General features: G+C 39.2%; 1 protein-coding gene across 1 annotated transcript in view; it reads left to right on the top strand.

Moving 5' to 3' along the window:
* The window catches only part of FGD6 (FYVE, RhoGEF and PH domain containing 6), a 75,130-nt gene that overhangs the window by 12,681 nt on the left and 49,521 nt on the right, over positions 1–12,928 (top strand). The gene's annotated exons all lie outside the window — the stretch shown is intronic.

The raw sequence follows: 12,928 nt of genomic DNA on the forward strand, positions 1-12,928 counted from the left end.
GTACATTTGTAGAGGCAATGAATGTGTTTTTAGATCTGCTAATAGATCTGGGAAAAGGAGGCAAGCCTTTGGGTATTCAAATTCTCCATCAGGTCTTGAAAGCTTTTTAGGTATAACAGATAACAATTGCCTCCTGAGTCTCCTGTATCTCCCTGTGCTCCCAGCAAAGGCAGTGGGACTGCATGGGTTCTGTGTGACTCACACAGAACAGTGCTGAAAGATGGGGCTTGCTGACTCTGCAGGCTGCTGCTGTCTTTCGTTGTCTCAGGAGGTGGTGGAGACAGATAATATCAGAAGAATCAACAATGGATTGAACTGATTCACAGATAAGTCCAAGACAGATGCATAATGGAATAGGCAGGAACAGATTTTTTAATATCTGTGGTTGTGAGTGCTTGAAAGAGGAATGGGCCATAAGGAGTGGCCAGGCTCATAGGTTTACCCTTAATAGTGTAGCTTACTGTGTCTGTTACTGTGTTAACAGATGAAGCATTGTTTTGACCCAGTACAGTATTATTTAACATTACTTCAGCTGGTTTTACCGATCCTCACCAGAAAATAGGATAAGGAATAATAAGGATTTGAATGAAATACGTAGCCTGTGTACTTCTTAGTCCCCAACAAGTGTTGACAGTATACACATATTGACAAGAATCAATGAGCTAGTGTGTAGATAGTCACCTTTAATTTAATTTTCTATAGATAGAAACATTTAACCACATTTTTCACTGAGAGCTGCTAAACTTCAGTTCATTTTGAATGTATGTGTAGTGAATGCATGCTTAAAAGAATCTGGGAGCTGGACAGTCTGTAGGGGAGTATGTCCTCTTCTATAGGAGGAGACAAATATTTTAAGTAGCATCTTGTGTTAATAATTGTTGATAGAGATGATATTCTGAATGTTGGACTGTTGAATGGAAAGTATGAAGCCTCATCATAGGAAGTAGGATTTCTGGTCATGGTGGTTGTATTGTTATATTTATTTATGTGGTTGTTGAGTATTTTTCTTGTTTACAGTAGGGTGTCACTTGATTTTGTCTTGCTACAGATTAAGTTCCTGACAGTCTATGCTTTATATTTAAATCTAATCTTTGGATATCTTTTGGGGGTTTTGACCATGCACTCTTCCTTTGAATTGTTTTACCTAAGAAGGGTAAGACCAAACTGAAGTAGAGAATATAATTTAAATGTGTTTATGCAATCTATTTTGGTTTGTGTTGTGGTTTTGGGTCAGGTTTTGCTTTGGGAAAATAAAAGGACTGTTTTGCTATGTAAGTACAATATATATGACACTGCAGTTGCTCCTTGAGAGAAATTCTATAATTCTTATCTGGCTGAGTGTGAGAGGTTTATACTTATTCCCTCTCCACACAAACCTTGCCCAGTACCATTGGTGATTTAAGGGCTTAAATGATCTTTGCACCCTGGCACATCTGCAACTGTAGCTAATCCCTAAGCTGGATGTTCTTGACATAACTGGGTTTCTGTTGTGTTTTTCTTTTAAAGGCATGCCATAGAAGATCACATCCAGAACGCTTTGTATTTATTTTAACTAGGTTACATAGTCAGAAACTACCTTAGGAAACAATTAATGCAGTTACTTCAGCAGATCTTGGGGAACAAAGAAATCCCTAGGAGAGAAAGGGACACAGCAGGGCAGTGGTCTCTTGACTCGGATCAGCTGCTGCTGGAAGAGCAGGTACAGGTTCTCATTTTGGCTCTGGTTTGGGAGGTGTGAAGGTCAAGAGTGTAAGCTGTAAGGACAGGGACAGGCAGGTAGCTGCTCCAGTTTTCCCATCTGTTGTTATCTCAAACTCTTTGAAGCTTCTTTATCAATATTGCCTTACCTTTTCTGCATAGGTCTTTAAGAGCCTTTTCTCATTTCCTGGGCTAGGTGGTATTATAAAACTGGTTAGAGAAAGAGTGCTGATGTTATTGAAATAATTACTGCTTGCCTTTTCCCCAGCCTGTCAGAACATGCACTTAGTTCTTCTTTGTAGATCGTGGCGAATGAGACTCCTGTAATGCACTGCTAATGGGGATCTCAAAGCAAATTATGATTAAAGCCAGCATACAAGTGAGATTGTTCTTCTGAGAAATACATAAACTGATTCCTTACATTTACAGTCATAGTACTGCAAACACAGTGTATGAGGTCTGAATGCTAGGATTGTCATTACTGGAAGAATTTGTTGGTGTCTTTACCCCATGATGCTTTTCTTTCTGGAGGAAGAAATAAAATTTTCATAATGTACCCAGAGCTTCAGTGGTTACTGAGAAATTTCCTCCTGATCCCATCTGGTGAAACCAGTATGCTTTAATGGAGAATGGTAATAGCTTCTGACACTCTTATCCTGCCTGCATGTCTTTAAATTCAGATATGTTTTGTTTGCTTGGGCCTTAGGGATTTAAATGCAAATGAGAGGGTTGGTAATTTAATGATGGGTATCAATTGTCAGTTACCACTTGATTTTGAGTTATTGATGTCATCCTCCTTCCTATTGAAGGTGGGCTTGTATTTGAAAGGAACCAAGGTCATAATACAGTGTGTGAACCACTGAGATGGAACAGGCACTGCTGGTGGGACACTAATGGGTTTTGCTTGTGTTAAGTTGTTTGGGGAATATTCTCAATAAAGTACCTTGGGAGCAGGTAATCCATGTTTTGTTTCCACTAGAGAAGAAAAGTCTCTCAAAACATTTTTTAGTTGTTGTTCTTTTGTCAACATGGACAAATTGTTGATTTTGTCCTAGCCTACCTGTTGGACTCCCAGTTTAAAATGGGCAGTGAAGGTGTGTATGCATTATTGTGAGGATTCCATAAACAAAGTGAGTGGAGAATAGGTGCTGTGGTATAGAAAATGTATTGTTAATGTAAAAAGTTTAAAATACCACTGTCTAGTTGTAGATAATAGGAAAAGCAGCTCTTTGGGCTGGTTGAGGCCTGGAAAGTCAGTGCTGCTGGTGCTACAATTAATTTTAAAGTTGTCAGAGACCAGTGATTGAAACAGTTCTGTTTCAAAGTAACACTGTTTTTTTAAAACCTCCTAATGAAAGAGAAATAATGATGCATTGGTTATCCTCTTTTTAGTGACAAACCTCTATTCCGAGAAGGACAGTAAAATCTTCCTTAAAACCAAAAGTGAAATGGAGTGTACATTTGTCCAGTAATGTAAAGAAGCAAAGGAACAATTCTGCTGCACAAACCTGAAACTTTTCTGTTTCCTTTCAGTATTTGTTACGTTGTGCTGAGTAAGAGAATTGTACTTAAATTCAGTTAAAGTCTACTCCTCCACCCTTCAGGGAATAGCTCACCATGTGCTGCCTACTTTTGGCTGTTCCTTCAAGATGCTGCAGATGTACATGACTGCTAAGTGATTCTGTAGAAATTTACAGCCTTGCCATTGTGTTTCTGGCTAGGATTTTTCTTTGGAAAGGGCTGAGAGGGATGTGCCATGTGACAAGAGTTCTTTCAGATCTTAATGATGGTTTAATTAAAGACTGCTCTCTATTTTTCACACCCCTGCTGATTTAAAATAATCTGTTGGGTTTCCAGAAATGAACATCTCAATGCCAAAAATAAGTTTAGTTTTCTGGACTGAATTCTGCTTTGGTGACCGAGTCCCCAGAGGTGAATTAAGTGTCCACAAAAGCCTTCCCTGAAATATTACATTTAGTATTGAAATCTGTGTGGTGAAGCACTTTTATTTGATACATACTCCTCTTTGATGTACTGAACTTTGTTAGGGTTGAGACACAGTTCTGATGAGTTAGTATTGCACCAGATATATGGGGTGGTGTTAAGGGATTGGCTACATTAGGGCAGGGCATTTGTTGTGTAGTTTGTTTTTTGTTTGGTTTGTTGTTTTTTTTTCTTTTGCAGTGGCAAAACTCCCATTCAAAGGAATTTCACGAGAAACATGAAATTCATAAAACACTACACAGTCTAAATAACATTTTAAAAGTTTTTAATCACTTATGCGCAAAATACATTTTAGATATTGAAAGTGTATATTTATCCATTGGAAAACACATTTTCTTTTTACTGAATTTTGTTAAAGTAGAGGCCAACTATGTAGGTCTTTTGGATTTTGTCTGCTTCTTAAAGATAATAATGGATTAGTTTCTGATCTGAAGAAGGCAGGTTCCTTCTCCTTCGTCAGTTCTGCAGTCTTGTCCTGTCTTCCAGGCTCTCCCTGTGCTTCTCGCTGGCTTCTGCCTCCCGTAGTTGTATGCTAATGTTTTTTCTCTGCAGTCATACGTCAGGTTTTAGTGGAATAGCTTTGATAATATGCAGTTCAATTTCCCCACCAGGCTTCATTATCTTCGGTCATGTGTTATCACTGGCTTTCTTTTTCGTAGCTGCTTCCTTGAGCCTGCCTTTTCTTTTCCCCTCCCTACCTTGCTTTCTCATGTGTGTGTTATGCAGCTGGTAAGCTGCTGCCAGCTCCGAGGGCTTGTCAGTAAGGAGTGAGTCAGATGGCTTCTCTGCTTCCCGTCCCCCGTGAGTGCAAATCCGGTCTGTCTGTCCCAGCCCTGGCTTTCTGGAGCAGGGAATGGACAGAGCAATGCTTGGCCACCAAATGTGAAGAATATTCCATCTTGCTGGCTTCTCACGTTTTGCTTTTGCTGACTGTGAAGAGACCAATTCTGTAATGAAGTCAGGGGTGTCTAACCAGAGTCCAAATGAGGGCAAGGAATGGAAATATTGGTGAGAAATGGTAGTGCTGTTGCTTGGGAATATCGATGTTCTGACACAAGGACATTGCATGCAGATGGTGGGACCCTTATCCTAGGGTGCTGCTCCTGGAGCTCCTTTTCTTTCCAAAGGGCTAGTCAAATTAGTGACCTTAGGGCTGGAATAATCTATTTTGTAGTGTCAAAATTATTATATACCATGTGAAATTAAATGGAGACTCACGGTGAATTTTTTTGCTTAGCAAATCGGATGGAGTGTTTGTGGGTCTTTTTTGTTTCCTTGCAAGAATCTTGATGCAAGTCAGAATCTCCATGATGTACTTTCCTAGTGAGAGAAGGAATTTTCTTTATTATTGGGGTGGTTTTAAGTTGTACAGATTTATAGTTTATTCTTCTATACAACCTGGGACAAAATGTGTGTATTATAAGAAGATATACACTCTGGGAAAGTACTTAAATCTTCTAAAGCAATCTGGGAGAGATATGCCAAACCCTTATTTTTGTTTGTTTATTTAATTGCTTGGTTTGAAATCAAGATAAATAGAAACTTGCTAGCTTTATAAGAATTGTGGCACACGTGCACATGTGCTTGAGTTGTGCTGATTTCATCTGTTTTGATGCTGGGAAAAATTACGAGGTCTGGTGCTCTCCCTGTCCGATGAGGGACAGAGAGGAGTTAGAGAGTTTTCAGTAAATACCAAGTCCATTATTATAGTATACAATCCAGTCTTGAAAAGGTTTGAAAGGTCTTATGAAATGAAAACAATACTGAAGATCTCAAAGATTGTAATGAAGTAGAATTTTTGTCTTCTGAATGGCTTTGGTATTTCTTTCACCCCTCTCTTCCAGGGCTCTCTCTTGATTTTGGTAAAAGGAATAGGTGGGTAAAGCAGATTGATGAGGACACAGCAGAGGGAAACTTGTGACAGAAATGGAAGTGCAGTAATGAAAGACTTCTTATTCATCTCATAGTTTTATAAGTGCTACATAAAAAAATAGATGTGGTTCAAGTTTTTGACATCTTTTTACTACATGTAGCTAGGGCTGGGTGTGTTAAGAGTGTGAGCAGGCTGGCAGTGGCAGTGACAGAGGCAGGTACTGCTGGGGTGGGCTGCCTGGAACCCCTCTGCCACTCTCCATAAGGTTTGATAGTTATTTTTGTCACCATTTTACGCAGTCTGGGAAACCACCTCATGTTAACCTTGGAATACGAGCAGTCCATTCACATTAAGGGAGCCATTTTCAGGGCAAACTGCACTATCCTTTGTTTTACACTGAAGTGCTCACCGCAGATGGCAAAAATGTCTTAACTGTGCTGTTCCCATCCATCCCCCTGGTACAATACAAGGATGTCCCCGTCCTTCCTCCTGGTGACGTCGCCTCAGCTCGGCGTGTCGGCCTCTTGTCAGCCACAGGGCAGCCTAAGAGGGTGTCACGTTGGGGAGCCTGAAGTAAGCAAAGCTGCACATAAAAAACCCTGCATCCTTTAGCCTGCATCCTTACCCCCTTGCCTATGGAAAACAGGAACTCGGGTGTCCCGTGCTTTCATAAATTTATCTCCCAACGCTATCTTTTCCTTTCCTCTTTCATTTGGCGTTTGTTTTTTTTTCGTAATTTCGGCATTCTTCTCATGCATTTCCTTTTCCTCAAGATGGAGGAAGCTAAGTCAACGTTGTGTATTTGTTGCTGGATGCTGCCCTTTCTCCCCCACCTCCAACATGTGCACTTTGTCTCCCGTTGCCAACCATGGTATAAATTGCAGGTTAATGAAACATAGTTCCAGCAAGTATCTCAGAGGTAGAATGGAGACTCAAATGTGATATGAGAATGGATAAAAGGCCCATTTATATGCTCAACAACAGCCTTTTCCTGTGGGTTATTTTCAGCATTGGCTCAGGAAATGTGCCTGTGGAGCTCAGTAATTCTCTGCTTTGTATGGTGATATTTTAGCTGTGGCAAGGTCTCATGTAATTGTATATGTAAAATAGTAAGATTTTGGGGAGGCATAAAATAAATGTCAGGAAAGAAAGCAATTAAAATGTTAACTTCATTTTTTATTAAATGCCAATAGTGATATTAATATGCCTCATTTACCCAACATTTATACTGGATCCAGTTAAAGATGTTTTAACAAAGACTTACAAAAACTGTGTGGCTGTGTTGTTTCACTGCACTAGACAAAATTTAGGTGAAGGAATCCACATTTTATATCAGATGTTAGAATCCAAGAATTTGCTTTTTAAAAGTATTAGGTTTACACAAGTTTTTGTTTTTCCCTAAAATATCTTTTTGCTCTGAAAAACTGTTCCACTCAACCAGTAGTGGACTGTAAAAAATCTAAAATGCATGTAAATAAAGAAAAGGAGTTTTTATTGAAACTGGCATTCTGAGCCTTATGGCTCCATGATTTCAGCTGCACCACGTTCAGCTGATTTTTGTATTTCAGTGACGTTTTCCCCCCCCAGTAGTGTTCCTGGGGATCAGATGTTCCACATTGATTTTGAGATGAGCTGAAAGGTTCAGAAAAATTGTCTGGATCGCATTCTTCTCCTAATCTGTGCAAAAGATTAGAGGAAGAGAGAAAACAAGTCCAATCTTGCAAACAGGTCAATTATTCTTTGCAGCTAATGAGTGTTGATTTCAACCAAACTATTTCAACCTCTATTTTTTGGCAGACTACCCAGGAAGCTACATCAGCTCCTGTGACAGTTAGGTGTTTAAGAGTTAAGTCACTCCATGTTTATTTTAAATCTAAGTGACTACCTTCTGAGTACTCTTATTACTTAGTTTTCTTTTGTCATGGTCTAGGTATCTGACCTGTAAACAATGGAGTTCAGCAGGTTGTGCATTATTTCTAAGCTGAACAAGCAGCTTTTTAAAGAGAGGTGTTACAGACCTGATTTAGGGGATGAAGTCACCAAAAAAAGGCATAAAAATAGTTATCAGTCAGTACAGAGGGTAATTAGGCATGGCATTGCAATAACTGATTTTAGTAGACTGAAATAGTTGGACACTGGAAATTCATGGCTGTTCTCCCAAGATAAAGTCAATTTTGTTTGAAATAAGTGTTAATATAGGATATTTGGTTCTCAGTTGGTCAAAGTTTTCCTCTTTGATACATTTGGTTTGAGATTTTTGTCACATTTATAGTTTTATAGAAGTCTGCTCACTGTGTGGTGGATTTGTGTTGGTGGTTTTTTGTATGTGACTACAGTATAGTTACTTATCCTGCTCTCCTTTCTTAATAAATGGTTACCCAGTAGGGTCTCTTCTATTAGTTGAGAGAATTTGGAATAGCAAGTCCTGATTGTAAGTGAGCACCACGTTTTGGTGGTCCTGTTCTGTATTGTTTGTTTTCATTTCCATGCCAGGAGGTTTTTTTCCAAAAATCTTGTCTGTGAGCATTATTCATGTGCAGCCCCACCTGGAAATGAGAATTAATTAGGGAAGGCAAAAAGATTTAAGTTATGCAAAGCCTTCCCACTTCACCTACCCTGGAAGGCAGATGATGCCTCACAGCTTTTGATGGAGATAAGAACAGATGCAGCAACTCCTTCCCTTGCACAAGTTTGCAAGCAGAGGTTTAAATCCCTAGATTTTGCCACAGTGGTTCACTTTCCAGTCCTAATGCTCAAGGCTGTCCCCATGTATCCTCTTGGGCTGCATTATGTTTGCATAATCTCCTTTTGGCACTGTTGCTTCCGACGGCACCGCTGGGAAGCTGAACCCACCCACTTTGGGCACCAGTTTTCTTGAAGACTTTTAAAACTGAGAATTTTTTTTCCTTTTTTTCCTTAAATGTGACTTATCTTTGGTGAGTCTGGAAACATCTGAAGCATGCGTGTGTGTTTATGTTGAGCTTTCCAAGGAGCTGAGGAATTGTAAACAAATGGTCTTGCTGAAGATCGCTCTTGCGGGCATGGGAGGCTGCCTGCAGCCAGAGTGGACCTTGGGCTCAAGTTTTCAAATTGCAGCTAAATATGGAGATAATCTGAGAGCTGTTTGCACCTTTTTTTAAACTGTGCTTTTAAAAGTATGCACACAAGTGTACTAATCATAGTATGCCTGAAGTAGCGTGACTGATTAAAGTAGCGTGGATTGTTTAAAAAAAAAAAAAAAAAAAAGTCCTAAATTGAATAGGTGTGAAGCACATACAACAAATGCCATGCTTATTTTTTGCTTAGAATGCAATTCAGAATTTTTTTTTTCTTTCTGGTTGAGGAAAAAGAAGTACTGCCTCGGCCTGAGGATAACAAATGCTAAACTAAATGCTGCTGGCTCCAAACACTGGGATAACTTGGTTCCAGCAAGTCAGGTGTTAGAGTTAGCAACGTGCTCAGCCAAGTAGAGGAGGAGCTGCCAGTGGCATGATCTAACAGGCTACGTGTGGTGGCAGCTTTCAGCAGTGGTTGTGATATCCTCCTTTGCCTAGAAAACCCAGGTGTGAGCAGGGAGTGCCAGAGGTAAAGACGGGGACAAAGAGGGTAATTCTTGGCATTCCTCTTGGCAGGAGCAAACTCCCCACCTGGCCCCTCTCTGCAGCCAGCTCTTTACCTGGGAGGCAGCAGGCAGCTTTCGAAGTACAAGCAGTACTGAACTAAAACCCATTTAAAAATAGATATTCTTGAGCTTCTTTTTTGACAGTGTATCATGATCAAGGTTTTTGACTTCCTGGAAAATACATAGATGCTTATGCATGCATACATATGGTAATTACTAAGAATAATGGCTTAAAATGAGTTCTTGGAGCCTTTAAATTGCAGCTCGAAAAAATAACCTGATGTCGAACAAATAATCTTCACTTGGAGTTGCTCAGCTGGATGCAGGTTATTTCTGTTTTCTAGCTGTGATTCTTGAGGGGTATTTGTGTTTGTAATTGTGTCCTTACAGTTGTAGAACAGCTTAGAGCAAATAGTTCTAAATGATGCAAATAATCATGGATTCATAGGTCTAGTTGGTTTGCCTCGTGATTTTTTTTTTTTTGTGTGTGTGTTTTTTGGTTGGTTGGTTGGTTTTGTTTTGTTTGTTTTGTTTTTAACAACTGTTATAGAGGTCTCTGTCATTCCTCAGCCATGTCACCTACAGAAGAATGGCTCACAAAAGCAGCTAATTAATCTCACAGGTGTGATCTGTTCAGGTGGTCTTAGAAATAGATATAAAAGGGAGATGAAGATTAACTGCCTGACATGTCCCTTAGCATCAGCCCAATAAAAACTCCTGGCCTGTTGCCTTTTTTTCTTGTTATTAGCCCCCCTGATACAAAGAACTTATTAAAATCGTAGAGTTGTCACTGCAGAAGAACGATAATTTTAACATTATTGAGTAAAATCCTGTTTAAAAGGACACCTTGCTATTTCACTCTCTCGCTGTGAAGAAGTACACGTTTTGGCAGAGAAGCTGAAGTCCAAGCAGCTTGGCTGCAACAAGGCAACTAGTCCCCTGTGCTGGCAGCCAAGCCAGCACTGTGAGACTGCCGTGGTATCCATCAGCCTTCCTCACACTGCCCATGGCACCCAGAGAGGAGGGACGTGATCTCAGCTTCAGCGCGTTCAGACCATTTTGTCATTTAACCAGAAAGGTGACTGATGCTGTAGGAGTAACTCAGATAAGTAAGCCACCTGGTCCAGGCTGCATTTCATCCTCGTTTATTGCTTAGTGGTCTGGTATGACTGAAGGAGAATGGGAAAGCAGGGGGACATGAGAAGGGTGATGAGGGAAGGCACTCTTTTAGCTGTAATGGTAGGCAGTCACCATTGTTAAGGGAATCAAGTTTAAATGATAAGGTGGGTTAGGGTCCAGGTGCATCTGGAGTGATAAGAAGTTCATCTTTATGCTTTTATTGCAAAAGGAAACATACTGATGCTGGCTTTGCAGGATGGTTGTGGAGCTAAGGTATTGCAGCAAAATGTAACTCATCCACAAAGTACATTAACTGATGCCTTTATTAATCTTGTTGATCACTAATCCCATTGTATATTTCCTTAAAAATTCCACAGGGACCTGGGCTGGTATTCGTTATTAACCCTCATGCTTTGGCCAGTATGCTTGCTTTATAGAATGGATTTCTTTCCAAAAATCTGTAGTAAATAATTATTAAAGACATTGAACTGTCCTAAATATTAAGTATTTAATTTAAGTGAAAGGACGTTCATTAAATAAAAGGAACCAATTATTAATGAAACAATGTTTTCACTTTTGTTTTGGCTTTCCAAAGGCATCTTCTGTTGTCTTGAGCACCCAAATTAGATAACTTCTTAAACTGTTTTGGAATTGTAAATTGATTTCTGTACTTACAGCACTTCTTTATAGCTCAAAAAAAGAGAAGTTGAATTTAGATAGGACATAGCAGAAAAGATGCCACATAATGTATGTTTTTCTTTTATTTTTTTCCCTTAGTTTTTTAAGTTTTTTATCTTTGGGAATTCCCCGGATTCATAAAGCTAGAATCCACAGAGGGAATTGATCAGTGAGGCTTCTTCCCTTACCTACACCTATTTACAAGTATGAGGCACTACGAAAAAGTATAACAGCCTCATCAGCTATTGCCTCCACTGAGAGCCAGTGTGCTTTTAGTCTTAAAAAAACCTGCAGCTGAACATGCCTTAATTATTGAAATTGGTTTCAAGGTAGTATTAAAAGCTGAAAATGCATGAACTGATAAGAGGAATTGTTTTCTCTCCAGAGGAAAGTATGATGCAGCATTTGTGAAAAGATTGTGAAGTGCTGTAACAATGCAAAAAGGATTTGAGATGAAAAGGTTACAGTGGGGTAGACTTACTGGCTCTCTGATGCTTAGATGTGTATTTTTCAGCTGAATAGGAACTTCACTTTGTGTAATTTTGCCTGTAAGTTGAAGGCTTTCTTAAAAATTAACAAACAAACAAATACCCACACAAATCTGCAGTGAAATACTGGAGGAAGAGGTAGAAAGATGACAAAGATGAGACAATCCTACATAAAGCAGGGCAGACTGGACACTCTTTTTCAAGCAATGAAAGGATGCAAACAGAATTTAGCAGAGTGTTGTATATATAGAAGGTTCTGTTCATTCAGCATTCCTATATATTTTTAATTATTTACTTGAAGTAGAAAACCTTCTAAAATAAGATCACAAGGAAGTATGTGTAAAGTAATAGCATGGACAGTCTATTTTAACAAATACTTTGGAGCTGTGGAAACTTGCTTTCGAGTAGTTATGGTGATGCTAACACTTGAAGTAATTCCAAGAGAATATAGAATACTTAATGTTGGGGCATTCCCTGGCTGAGAATCATTCTGAATCATCTCAGTCAAGCTTAAAATACTAATAGCCATCTAAATTGATGAGGAACTGAGAATGAAATGTTAATTGTGACTTCAGGCTATAGTGTGCACTACAGTGTCTTAGTCAACAGTGCCTGAAAGTGAAGCCTTAGGCTTATTTGAAGCCTCTATAGTAATACAAATTCTAGTGTGAATTCTAGTCTGAATTCTAGTGTTGGTCATCTTTTGAAGACAGCGAGAGGTTTTTATGCTGATTAGGATTTATATTTCTGGCTTTAGTAGCTTGATAGCAGTTCTTAAAGTTTTGACAGTTTGCCTTGCTGCTTGTCTGACTTGGACTGGCATGTTTTGTTTCATTAATATTTTACTATCACGTTAGTAAAGTACAGCATAATGTATGTGCTTCATGCCATAAGCTGCTCATTCTGAGGCAAACTAATGAACCCTTCGTTTTATGTGTCAAACAAAAAAACCCCACATCTATATTTAGGTAATTTGCTCACAAGATATGTCAAGATAGTCTTACTCAGAGGGCAGCATGGTGAGTTGGCAGTGATGGTGTTTCACATGACTGATAATGCAGAAGTTTCTCTTGGTAGTGCTGTGGGTAGGACAAAGAGTCGTGATGAAGAGGGATCAAGATAGACATAGTTCACAGTATCCCCAAAATACCTGTCAGAAGACCTGCTTAAAAATAACCAGTACTGCATGGCTGCGGTGTTCTGGAAAAGGGGGATTGATATGTGGTAGAAAAAATTCGGTTTATTTAAAGGTTTACTTTTATTTCCAAACTCGTTTAAAGGCTACAAGGGATTTGTCCAGAGACAACTTTAAGAGAACTCTCTATATATGGTTGTGTTCTAGATGACTTCAGAGGTAAAAGTACAGAAAAAGTAATCAGTAAAGACAAACCAGCTTTCTGTTTTGACAAGAAAGCCATCATGTTTATGATGAAAGGTTAAGGTGTA

The sequence above is a fragment of the Heliangelus exortis genome, chromosome 1, assembly GCF_036169615.1.
Source record: "Heliangelus exortis chromosome 1, bHelExo1.hap1, whole genome shotgun sequence".
Classification (NCBI taxonomy): Eukaryota; Metazoa; Chordata; class Aves; order Apodiformes; family Trochilidae; genus Heliangelus; species Heliangelus exortis.